Below are 10,493 nucleotides of genomic sequence, written 5' to 3' on the forward strand. Positions count from 1 at the left end.
CACAGGCAAGCAGCCGCGGCGGCACCACGGCGAAAACATCACGTGACCCCGCCTCCTTCGGGAGGGAGGGAGTGGAGCAGCTTTTTTAAAAAAAGAAAAAGAAGCAAAAAAAAACCGCTCCAGCGAGAGGCGGTGCTTCGTTCAGCGCGGGGGCGGGGCTGTGTGTGTGTGTCTGGTGGTCCGGAGAGCAAAGTTCTGAGAATGGGGGAGCCGGTGGGCGAGGAACCAATCGGAGATGAAGTCCGCTTCGCAAGTAGTCCAATCCGCAGTCACCGCCACGCACACCCCACTCCCGGTCGGCGGATTCTGTGCGTGCGCGTGCCTTTCAGAATGATAGGCGGGAGGCGGGACAAATGAGAGGCGAAGGTAATTAATAGCGGGCGGCTGGGATGTGTTTGTGTGTGAGAAGGTGGGAGGGGGAAAGGGAGAAAAGAAGGGAGAAGTGGGAGGCGGGCTCTGGGAGTCGTCCAATCAACGCCTCACACACTGAAACATACGCCGGGTGGAGGCGGGGACCCTTCAATGCCTGCGTGTACAGAGGAATGAGTGAAAAACAACACATACACAGAAAAGGCCACAAGGGATGAAGATGAGTAGCACCGAAATCTACCAATCAGTCCTCGTGGCTTCCACGAGTTGCCCAATCAGCGTTAAAGAAATGAAGGTTCACTTTCTTATACTGCTGCTATTCTTTTTTTTTCCCCAGGCCCTCCTGTAATCCCCCTCCTCCCTTACGACCGCACTCCCCGCCCCATACAGGTTTGATGACCTGAGAGGCGTCGTGGTTGGCCAGAGGAAGAGCCAATCGGAGAGCGCGAGAGCCGAGGGGAGGTGGAGGGGTGGAGCCGCTGAGGAAGTAAACAACTCGTCAGCGCGCGGGCGACCGTTGGAGGAGAAGGAGGGATGTGTGCAAAATTAACCGTCCCAGCTGCCGCTGCTGTGGAGGCGCGGAGGGAGAGGCGCGTCCACGTTGCCCGGAGCGCCGCGGGCTCTCCGAACCGCTCCCGCCCGCTACAGCCACGCCCCTCGTGCCGCAGGGGGGGGGGTGTTGGGGAATGGGGTCCACTGCTATCCCCGAAATTAGCGGCTGTAGTTAAGCACTTGTATCCGATGGTGTTCCCTCATAAACAGCAAGCGCGCATTTCCTTCGCAGTTGATACCTAAATGGGGAGGGACGATTTACCTCAAGGGGGAGAGAAGGGAGGGGATTTCTCTCTTCACACAGCAGGAAATTTACATCAGGTGGGGCAATACTGTACTGTACCTTTTTTGCACACGGAAAGTAAAGGTAAAGGGACCTCTGACCATTAGGTCCAGTCGTGACCGACCCTGGGGTTACGGCGCTTATCTTGCATTATTGGCCGAGGGAGCCGGCGTACAGCTTCCAGTTCATGTGGCCAGCATGACAAAACCGCTTCTGGCGAACCAGAGCAGCGCACGGAAACGCCATTTGTCTTCCCACTGTAGCGGTACCTATTTATCTACTTGCACATTGACATGCTTTCGAACTGCTAGGTTGGCAGGAGCTGGGACCGAACAAGGGGAGCTCACCCCATTGCAGGGATTCGAACCAACAACCTTCTGATCGGCAAGCCCTAGGCCAGGGGTAGGCAACCTAAGGCCCGTGGGCCGGATGTGGCCCAATCGCCTTCTCAATCCGGCCCAAGGACGGTCCGGGAATCAGCGTGTTTTTACATGAGTAAAATGTGTCCTTTTATTTAAAATGCATCTCTGGGTTATTTGTGGGGCCTTCCTGGTGTTTTTACATGAGTAGAATGTGTGCTTTTATTTAAAACTAGCTGACCCGGCCACGCGTTGCTGTGGTTCTTTCCTGTGACCCCCCCCCCACCCTGTCACGATCCATGACGTATCCTGCCCCTCCTCCCTCCACCCCGGCTCATCCCTGTGTTTCGGTAGGATACTCTGTTGTCCCTGGGGAGTGTTGGCCCCTCCCCCCTGTATTTCCATACCTTGGCCCCCACCCTCGAAAAGGAACTGTTAGGTTCTGGGTTCTATTTCCCAGCATGCACTTTTGTCTGAACCCTCTGTTGTTCCTGGGGAGTGTTGGCCCCTACCCCTGGTATCTTCCTACATTGCCCCCCATCCTTGGAGAAAGAGCTGTCAGTTTGTGGGTTCCATTTCCCAGTATTTACTTTTGACTGAGCCCTCTGTTGTCCCCTTCCCCCCTGAATCTCCATGTATTGGTCCATGCGCACGTATCGTGAACATTTCTATATATTTAGATTAAGGATTGGGGGTGATGATGTGCCCTGGGACCCAGAGAACTACTTAAAGAATCCCAACCCGGGGAGGGGGGGGCAAATAGCGAAGCCCCACAGCCCTGTAGCAACAGACAGGCCCAGATAGGAGGGGGGTCATATGGGGCACTTGGCGCGGGCCTCCGAATCTAAAGGGGGCCTTGGTCAGCATATTCACAATCATTACAATGAAAAAAGTAACAAAAGGGTTAAAAACAGGGCCACATTATGTACCTGGCCCGGGCCCTGTAAGGGCCTGGCAACAGAAGGCGCGTTCTAAAATGTCAACAGAAGGCGCGGTGGTTTTTTAATAAAAAAAAGACACAGAGGCTTACAATCAGTTGTTTCTCCTAAAATAAGACATACCCATAAAATAAGACATATTTATTTTTGTCTTGTGGATTTTTTGGGGGTAGTGGTGCTAAATGGTAAAGTAAAAACCCCTTGCAGTGTAGGGGCCTACATAAATCAAAGGCCTTGCTGCGGCCTGTGGCAACCCCCCCCGGCAGGCCCTGACCTCCACTTGGCAATGTGTGTGGGGGTGTTTAGTGATGGTGAGAGGGAATGGTTTTAAGGATGTTGGTGGTGAGGGTCGGTGGTTGTTGGTTATAAGGCAACCAAGATGGCGGAAAGTGTATATGTGGGCATGGGGGGGTATTTTGAGAGGGAATGGAGCAGAGGGAGGTGGTGGAGATTTTTGTAGGAAGGTGGTTAGGAGGGGAGGAAATATTTGGAAAGTGTATATGTGGGTTTTGGGGTATTTGAGAGAGGGAAGGGGTCGTAGGACGCTGCTGGAAAGGAGGGAATAGTATATGAGGGCCTGTGCGGGCGTGTGTTTGTGAGTCGGAAAGTCTCGGAGGACGGTGAGAGTGAACGGATCGAAGGAATGTGGTTAGGAGGGTAGGAAGATGGATGGGAGTGTTTCTGATGGGGTTTGGGCGGGTGATTGTGAGAGGGAAAGGATTGGAGAAGGGTGAGAAGGGACGGAGAGGAGGACGCTGATGGAGAGTATTGAAGGACGGTTAAGAGTGCAGGAAGATGGCGGAAAGCGTCTGAGGGGGTTTTTTGGGGGGGTTGTTTTTGTGAGAGGGAAAGGATCGGAGAAGGGTGAGAGGGAATGGATTGGAGGTCGTTGCTTAGGAGGTTATTTAGAGGTTTGAAAGTGTTTTAGGGCTTGGAGGTTTGTGAGTGGGAACGGATCAGAGGACGCTGCTGAATAAATTTGGTGGGTTTTGAAAATGGCAGAAAGCGTCTGTAACGGCCTGACGAGAGTGTGATTTTGAGTAGGAAAGGTTCGGAAGAGGGTGTTGCAGATTTTCGGAGGATGTAGGTTAGGAGGGGTGGAAGATGGACGGAATAGTATTGGAGGGGCTGTGGGGGGGTGTGTTTCTGAGAGGGAAAGGATTGGGGGACGGTGATAGTGAACGGATCGGAGGACGCTGCTGGAGAATTTTGGAAGGTGTTGTTAATGAGGGTTGCAAAATGGCGGAAAGCGTCTCTAACGGCTTGTGGGGTTTATGATTTTGATAGGGAAAGGGTCAGAGGACGGTGTTGCAGAGGTTCGGATGACGTTGTTTAGGAGGGGAGGAAGACGGAGGGAAAATGATCTGAGGGCCTGTGAGAGTGATCGGATCGGAGGATGATGGAGAGCACTGTAGGAGGATGTTTCGGAGGGCAGCAAGCTGTAGGAAGCAGTTTGTGAGGGCTTGCGGGGAGGTGTATTTGTGAGTGGGAAAGGATCGGAGGATGCTGAGAGGGAAAGGGTCACAGGACGTGCTGGAGAGGGTTTTTGGACGGTGGTTAGGAAGGGAGCAAGGTTGCTGAAAGAGTATCTGAGTGTCTGTGGGAGGATGTGAGTTTGAGTGGGAATGGATCAGAGGTTGGAAGATTGAGGGACTGTGAGAGGGAAAGGTATACTTTTAGGTTGTTAGGAGGTCCAGACGCTGGTGTTGGGTATATCCGAGGAGGTCCTAGATACCTCTGACAGATGGAAATCCAGTGGCAGCCTGTCAGGGGCCCAAAACAAAGTCCTAGATAAAATGGCTGGCTTGGTGTGTTTCAGTTGCTTGGTTGATGATGATGTCATTCGGTTTGTGGGTGTGGCTTAGATGTCTCAGGAAGGGAGGGGGTGGAGGAGGGTACTACGCCACTTGAGGGCGCTGTTTGAGTTGGTGGAAAAGCATTTCTGTACCTGCGCAGGTGTGTGATTTGAGGGATTTTTGCCCCCAACAATGATCTAGGAGTGGCCTGGATCGTTGTGTCCAAATTTCAGGACGATCGGTCAAGCGGTTACGGAGAAAAGTGGAACCCCGGATTTCACGATTTTTACATTTTTATATATATAGATGCATCTCTGGGATTTTTTGTGGGGCATAGGAATTTGTTCATCCCCCCCCCCCAAAAAATATATAGTCCGACCCACCACATGGTCTGATGGACGGAGGACCTGCCCATGGCTGAAAAAGGTTGCTGACCCCTGCCCTAGGCTCTGTGGTTTAACCCACAGCACCACCCGGCAAGTAGAGGGGAGTAAATTTGGCTCAAGTGGGGCAATATCTGCCTTCATGCAGCAGGTAGGTGGGAGTAAAATTTTACCTCGGGATGGGGGATTCCTCAGAATAACAACGAGCAAGAAGAGGAGCTTATTCACTTGTGTAATAATATCATAAAAATGGGAAGGAAACAAAAGAAACATGATTCCTGAACTTAGCCCCTGTGTGCTAACATATGGCTGTGTCATTTGCCTAGGCTAAAAGCTCATAGCAAAGACATCTTTTAATCATTAGGAGCTTTCTTTGTGGATGGTGTTACGAGATATCTTGTGTTTGCTTTTCAGGTTTTTTAAGTGTTGCTTTTTAAAAAAGCTATTCTTGAAAAATAACCTCAGAATTTAAATTCAAAATTAATTAGAGCACTCAAAACAATACATCTGAGAAACTGCAGATTTGTTCAGAGCAGTGAATTATTCTGATCACCCTTCCCAAGCTGGTTTTGTATCTGTATTGTAGAATGTGGGAGGAGTACTTAGGGAGTAAAATAAGATCTGAAGTAAAAAGGTTGAACAGAACACAAAGAGGATATCACTTTGTGGAAAGGACATATTTAGGTAGCAATCCTTGATTGAATAAACCCCATTGTATTCAGTAATACTTCACAATAGAGATGGTTATGGCACTGTTCTATATTTTAGGGAACCACTGTATGCTACAAGTTCAAATGCCACCCTCACAGCCATTTTTAATGCCCCCCAAATGCAATGTAAATGCAAATCTATCAGTCATATTAAAATGACTACAAATGTAAATGCTCTGCTAGATTTGACTAGATTCCAACCTAGTTCAGGAGCACACACACACACACACACACACACACACACACACACAAACAAAATGTCTCTGGGAGGCCCACAAGCACAGTATAATGGCAGCAACATTCGGCCACTGTTGCTTCCCAGAAACTGATACTTTATGACTGCATACAAACCATACATTTAAAGCATATGATTTCCTCCCAAAGAATCCTGGAAATTAGTTTGTTAAGATTCCTGAGAATTGTAGCTCTGTGATGAGTAAACTAGAGTTTCCAGTATTATTTGGGGGAAGTTACGTGCTTTAAATGTATGGCTTGAATGCAGCTCAAGCGAAACAGCTCCTGAACATTGAGGTTGCATACAGGCATTATGCTCTGTGCATTTGTCTAACCCCCCTTTACAATTCTAGGCATCACCATATCTTATGACTGAATTTTTACCAATTATATGCTGTGCAAGTAGTACTTCCTTTTGTTCATCCTCGATTTGTGGCTAATTTGTTTCATTGGAAGATCTGCAGTTCAAACATTATTTAAAAGGAAGAAAACTTATTTTCCTCTCCACCCAGATTGAGAGATCACAATGAACATTTGTATGTTCATAATATAACTCATCATTTACAATTAGAGTGTTTGCTTGATCCAGACACTTTTTTTTTTACAAACTAAGGTACAAAATGCAAAAACAATGCATGTGTTATGTGCCTTTGAGATTCAGATAGTTAATGTGCACATTCAGGAATCAATTTTAAATAGCATATTCAGACCCAAGTTTCTCACACTCAGTTTCAAGATTTCAGGGGCAAGTAACGACTTCCAAAAGGATGCTGCACTTTAGAAATTTTATATTTGTACTGTGTTGAGTTACTGTAGACAATTTGAAAAAAAAATATTAACAACTGAAAGCAGGTTCATATATATATTTTTTGCCTTCCTTTGAGGAGCTTGATGTTGTTTACAAAGCTTTTCCCCACTCATTTATCCTCACAACACCTTTGTGCAGTAGATTAGGCAGGAAGGGAGTGACTGGTGCAAGGTCATCTAGTAAGCTTCATGGCTGAAGAGCGAAAACTGAACCTGGATCTCCCTGATCTTTGCCTGATACTCAAACTAATATGTCAGACTGACTATCAGATATGAGTACACTATTCTGTTTTATGACTGCCTACAAAAGGAGAAAGATGAAAGTCCTGTTCATGTACCTGCCTACAATGAATAGGTTCAGAGTTGGTTCTCCAGCAAGAATCTGGCTTGCCTTTCAAACTGTATTGTTCCATCTAACACAACCACTACAACTGACCTTTTACTATGAACAGTGAAGAGACAGAAGCCTCTTAAGTTATGCTCTCACACAGCTCTCCATTTGTCTAAAGGTGAAGCTGAAGAACCAGGACTGTATCCATGTGGGAGAGCTGAGGCACCTCTGCAGATGGCAGCAAAATGTTATACCAGATGAACCTAAACAGGTTTTAGAATTACTCCCTGTGTCTTTTAAGGGAATCATACCATTGTAGAGTTGGAAAGGACTTCATTGGTCATCTATTCCATCCCCCTGCAATGAGTAGATGCCATCTGTAGCTTTTCTTTTTATTTTGAACTAATGTGATGCTAACATACTGCCTATGTGCAGTATTACTACATGTGTTTCTGTGTCACTATTTTGAAAAATAATAATTTAAAGGTGTAATGGCTTCATTTTGAAAAATGTTGATGTTGTGCATTTTACTAGCCATTCTTAGTTGGAAGAAATATAGTTTGCTTCCATCAGCTTGCTAACAGAATGACATTTAAGCGCTTCACATAAGATGAATGCTACTTCCTACAGTGTATTCTCTAATCAGTCTACTATACTTTATAATAAAGTGATTAAAGAAGTTTGTATCACTTAAATTCCAGTTGCTGTCTTACTCAGAAGTAAGTCCCACTGGATTCAAGGGGAGTTTTAAATGTGTGCAAAAGATTGCAGCCAAAGTTGTTTAAGGTCTAAAAAAATTCCTGTATAATATATAGTCTATAAGAATGCACTATGGATGAAGATTTTGGGGAGCTGCTTACTAGTTCTGCACTGTGTGAAAATAGTAGAATGTAGTTTGACTACTACCGGTAGCGCACCTGTTTTCTGCTTCCTTTATTCATCCAGTACATACTCAATCAAATGCATCCCCAAAAAAGGCATCTTGAAAATTTAAAAATTATGAAGGCGTTTTTTTACTAGTAAACGTAAGCAAGGTATCTTCAAAAAAGACAACAACACATGAAAATTATTACCGGTATAAGGATGAGAAATTATATAAACATTTAGAAGAAAATCACTCATTACTGTCACTGATTTGCAGAGCAAATGATACAGTTTTACAAACACTTGGAAAGAAAGAGACTGGTTTTGTGAATAAAATTGATTTTGTTTTGTCTGCTACCAGAACTGAATTTTTGCTGAAGGCAATGCAGAAGAAATTTCCCAGAAAATATTTGTTTTCTTGCTCTTTCATCTGAGTCCACTGGTTTGTTTTGACAGTCACTATGACAAAGCTGCTTTTACCTATCAGGAAGATAAGTGCTTTATTAGCATTTCCTGTTTACAGTCACAAGGATTACACAAATCATATTTTTATCAAGCAAGTCAATAAACTATGAAATCTTACATAATTATTTTAGTTTTAAAAATACTGAGGGAATGTGTGCAATTTACCCACCTGTTTAAGTGATCAAGGTACTGTAAAAGGTTACCTATTGTTTCTCACTCTTCCAAATGAGATAAAATGGACAGTGCTGTGGACACACAGGGAAATGTGTGGGCTTAGTCCAAATCCTAAGCTCCCTCAGGTATCAGCCCATCTTGAAAACAAGTGGAGAAAATAAATTTCTCAAAATTTTCAGGAGGGGGTTTCTAGTTACCTTACTTAACCTTATGATTTTCCAAAGGATTTTCCATTTTCTTGTTTGTTAATTTTAAAATGACCCACACTGCTCATGGCAGTGTAAGGTTCCTTCCCCTGGCGTTTGTCAGCTGCACTTCCTGGAATGCCTTGGGAGTAATGCCATGTTGCACTCTATTATTCCTGAGGCATTCTGGGAAGTGTGGTTGGCAGTAAGCAGTGCAAGGTTCTCTCCAGTGTCTCCCCAGCTACACTTTCTGCAAAAACAAGGAAGGTGTACGAACCCTGAAAATTTTGGATACATTTCTCCCTCACTGCACAAAATTGTCCCCTCCCCCATTTTCCAGGAGGAGATTTTGGCCCAGTGTTAATTTTGTGTGCGGGGACCCACAGACTTTAGCCTTATTTTAGAGCTTCATTCCCCTTGTACCAGTGGAATACTTCTGTGGAAAGTAATGTGGGACAGAATGATTTTATGGGCGTATTCCCCCCTTGGCGTGCATGGATTGGTTGCTTTCATGCCTGAGTGTTTTAATGCCTGTAGACATTGTTCACATGCTACTCTCGGATTGGTGGGAGTCACTGGTGGTGCTATGGTCACTAAGGAAGTGGCCGATGAAGTTGCTATGTTCACTGCTGTTCTATTGTTTTCTTTTCAACTTTGCTGCTGGGGCTGGGATCAATAGAGTTTCAACTATGCTACCCTGGCATTGTTACACTGGTGTAAGTTGGTCACCAGCATAGTGATTCTTAATACACCAGGCACAGTGCTTCACCTTAATACCAATGATAAAGGTAAAGGGACCCCTGACCATTAGGTCCAGTCGCAACAACTCTGGGGTTGCAGCACTCATCTCACTTTATTGGCCGAGGGAGCCGGTGTACAGCTTCCAGGTCATGTGGCCAGCTTGACTAAGCTGCTTCTGGCAAACCAGAGCAGCACACAGAAACGCTGTTTACCTTCCCACCAGAGTGGTATCTATTTATCTACTTGTACTTTGACGTGCTTTCAAATTGCTAGGTTGGCAGGAGCTGGGACCGAGCAACAGGAGCTCACCCCGTCATGGGGATTCGAACTGCCAACCTTCTGGTCGACAAGCCCTAGGCTCTGTGGTTTAGACCACAGCGCCTAGCAATGGTAGGAAAGCTATAATATTTGCAGGTAAGAAAAATGAGATTTTGAAAAAGGAGAGAAGGGTCAAAAGAATGGTAGTTTGAGAAGCCAGACTTACCATTTTTTCAGTGTTTAAAAGGGCAGGTCCCTCCACATTCAGTTTCTTAAGGCATGCTGCTGTTGCAATATAGGGAGCAATGCTATGCACAAGAACCTGAAGCCAGTGTAAATTCAGCTGGTGTATGTCATATCAGATCCAAACCCCATCCAGCAGCAGGGCTGCTGCTCTGTTTAACCCTGACAGAGAAAACAAGCCTTTAAAATAACATTTTGTGCCAGATTCACAGTCACATGACCAAGTTGAACATGCTTAGGATCCAGCCTCAGGTCCACCCACCCCTGGTCTCACCTTCCCCCTTTTGGAGGACTTACACCAGCCTTGGCTTAGCTGAGATGAGCAAGCTACTCCAGCATATTTTTGACTAAGCTGGGGTTGAAGACTTAAAACTGACTGAACTGGAGATCTGTAGCATCCTAAGGTGCTCTTGGCTTAAGATTGCCCCCTTATTCTAATAACACTCCAGTCCCCATCAGCCACTTCTTTTCCTGAAGTGATAAGGTGCTGCCTATACATGAGGCAAAAAGAAATAAGGTTTTGAAAATATTTGACTTTCTAACATGTCTCTTGTATATGCTACCAAGATTTAGCATAATTTACTATAGTGAGCTACTAAATATATAGATGTAGGAAAAACATCAAAGTGATGTAAAGCTTGAACTCTTGCTAAAAATGGAAAGCTGCCATTACCCATGATTCTGAATTGCTATATGACGTCACTCCAGATCTTATGTTTGTGGTGAAAACCCTACATATAACTGCACGGAGAGTGCAAAACAATTTAATAACATCTGATATAGTGTGTCGTTCTAGGTTTT

The 10,493-nt window shown here is 45.4% G+C and overlaps 1 long non-coding RNA gene across 1 annotated transcript; it reads left to right on the forward strand.

Moving 5' to 3' along the window:
* The first annotated feature begins 2 nt into the window (after positions 1 to 2).
* On the forward strand, positions 3 to 1,141 carry LOC148686590 (uncharacterized). Its single transcript, XR_015948668.1, has 2 exons — positions 3 to 366; positions 707 to 1,141. It is a non-coding gene; the product is annotated as an uncharacterized LOC148686590 (long non-coding RNA).
* Positions 1,142 to 10,493: the final 9,352 nt, after the last annotated feature.

The sequence above is a fragment of the Zootoca vivipara genome, chromosome Z2 (genome assembly GCF_965207765.1).
Source record: "Zootoca vivipara chromosome Z2, rZooViv2.hap1.1, whole genome shotgun sequence".
Classification (NCBI taxonomy): Eukaryota; Metazoa; Chordata; class Lepidosauria; order Squamata; family Lacertidae; genus Zootoca; species Zootoca vivipara.